Here is a 2769-nt window from a genome sequence, read left to right as displayed (position 1 = left end):
CGAATCATTCGTGATCCAGCCTCATCTACAGAAGAAGTGAGTATAAGGGTTTTTTATGAATCTTTGCAAATCACCTTTCCTAATAATGTGCTAATTAGCAAGTTTCACGATGAATGCGGCTAAAGTAAACAGTCTCTCTGAGAGCAGCTTGGAAGAGAGGGGCGGGGCCAGCAGAGCTCATTAACATTTAAAGCAACATGGACTATAATGGCTTGATAAAAACAGAACTGATTTTGACAGTTTTAAAAAGATGTTTTTTACACTAACATTGAGAAATTGTAACCAAAATATGTTATAGACTTTTAATTAAGACCCTAAAGAATCATATCAACTTGTGCAAAATGAGCATCCGATGACCCCTTTAAAAGAAGCGACTGTGACTGTGGATGTGGCGCACGTGAAAGACGCGAGGGCCGCAGATCAAAAGCAAATGTGACACAGCAGATCGGGGATGAGACGATTCTGGCAGTTAGACCGAAACAAGCAAAGGAGTACGAGATAACATTGGAATGCGAAGATGACACAGAGCTTTTAATAGATGGATTGATTATCAAGGGAGAGAACTGTGAAGTGAAAAGATTGCAGAACAGAGACTACGTTGTCTCCTTCATGCATCTGCCCGTCTACCTCGCTGACGAAGAGATTTTAAAGAAATGCTGGAGGGATGGGGAGTTTCCCCAATTTCAAAAATAAAGCGGCGTTTTTATCCGGGGACCAGCATTGAGGATGGGATGAGATATGTAAAGACGCGGTTCCCGAAGGAGGTGGCCTCCCTCCCTTACAGCATGAAAATAGAAACGGCAGAAGGTCCACAATACTTTCGGGTGATGCACGGCCATCAGGTGAAGACCTGTCGGCTGTGCATGAGCCCAGACCATGTGGTGAAGGATTGCCTCAAGTGCTTTAAATGTGAGGAGAGGGGGCACTTTGCCAGGAACTGCAATGCCGTGACGTGCCCGGATTGCAATTTGGTTTTAAATAAGTGTGAGTGTTGGATGGAGGGCGAGGAGGAGGAGGAAGAGCAGCAGGTGGGCGGGCGGGTGCATGAACGAGACAACGAGCAGCGAGAGGATGAAACAAGAGTACGAGGCGAAGGACCAGAATCAAAAAACAATACAGAACAACAGAAAGAGTGTAACAAACAGGACATACAAACACAACAGGACGGGGGGAATTGGAGACAGATGGATTTGACTGACAGCTTGCAAAGTGCTTTGGATACTGTGGAACTGGATGATCAAAGGAATAAAGAATTGAGCGATGCACAACAGGAGGGAATTTTATGGACACAGATAGATATGACTGACAAATTGCAAAAGATGTTGGACACTGTGGAACTTAATGATCAGAGTAATAAGGAACAATCTGCTACAAAGGAAAGTGAACAAGGAAAAGAAAATGAGGAGACACAGGGGAACTCATCGAAAAGAAGAAGATCTGTAAAGGTAATGCCCAATTTAGAGGCTGCAAGATAAAGAGTGCTTAAAGATGATGGTATTGAGTGTAAGAATAAGTATGAGTTGTTAAAGGGTTTGGAGGAGATGGACTGAGTTTATGGGTTTTATGTATGTTTTTATATGGTTTATGCTTTTAAGAATTGTTACTTTTAATGCTAGAGGGCTTTTGGACATAAGAAAATTTGAAAAAATTAAAGAAATGTGTAAAGGAGAAGATGTGATTTTACTACAAGAAACTAACTGGAGGGAAGGGTACATGACTGAAATAAGGAAACGGTGGAGTGGAGGGATTTTATATAATAATGGTGATGGGAGGCTGGGAAGAGGAGTTGCGGTTTTAATAAAAGAAAACAGTGGTGTATCATGTAAAACAATGTATAATGACAAAGATGGGAAATGTATAGCGGTTGAAATGGGGTATGAGGGGAAAAAAGTAATTAGGGTTAATGTTCATGCACCAACAGAAGAGAACGAAAAGAAAGAGTTACTCCAGATGTTTCTAAGGTTTTTAATGACTTTGGTTTGGATATCTCCTTTTTTAACAATTTGAAAAGTATGACTGTATAAGAGATTATAGTTTTGTTTTCAGGGTTTTTGAACTATCTGAATGTCTGAACTGCCATCTGTGGAATGATTGTTTATGGTTCTTAATTGAGAACCTTTTGATACTTTGATGTATTTTAATGTCAAAAATATTTGATGTATTTTTTTGTTCTGAAATAATTTTCAATAAAAAAAAAAATTGCAACGTCAACGTCTTGCCCTTCTACTTGCTCGCTTACCTACTGCTCGCGCTGCGTTGAGTGGGTCACTCTGTCGGTAACAAGATTTTTAATATGACTGAAATAGCTCATTTGGGATAGTGTTAGACTGAAGAACTAAAAGTACCTGGTTTGATCCCAGGTTTCAGCAGAGGGGAGCAGCGAGTGCTTTTTGGACACCATTCTGATGCTCGCGGGTCAGTTGCTTTTCTCAGCGCCTCCTTCTGAGTCATTACTACACTGCAAAGAGAAGGGCAGATGCCCCTGCTGCTGCTTGGTTCCTTTGTGTAACGGTTAGTACTCTGGACTCTGAATCCAGCGATCCGAGTTCAAATTTCGGTGGAACCTGGCAGATTTTGATTGGCAGTGCTTGGCAAAGAGGAGCTTATGTCACAACCTTCTCTGTGGCAGTGTGTCTTGAAAGGGAGTGCTACAATGGCCTCCTTTAACCATGCACCTGTGATGAATCTGACATGGTGAGTGTTCCCAAAGAATCTAGAACACACATTAAACTGAACAGGAACAACGTAGAACTAAATTTAGCAGACTGA

This window comes from Sinocyclocheilus anshuiensis, unplaced genomic scaffold, assembly GCF_001515605.1.
Source record: "Sinocyclocheilus anshuiensis isolate Anshui unplaced genomic scaffold, SAMN03320099.WGS_v1.1 scaffold169, whole genome shotgun sequence".
Lineage (NCBI taxonomy): Eukaryota > Metazoa > Chordata > Actinopteri > Cypriniformes > Cyprinidae > Sinocyclocheilus > Sinocyclocheilus anshuiensis.
This window is presented reverse-complemented; position numbering follows the sequence as displayed.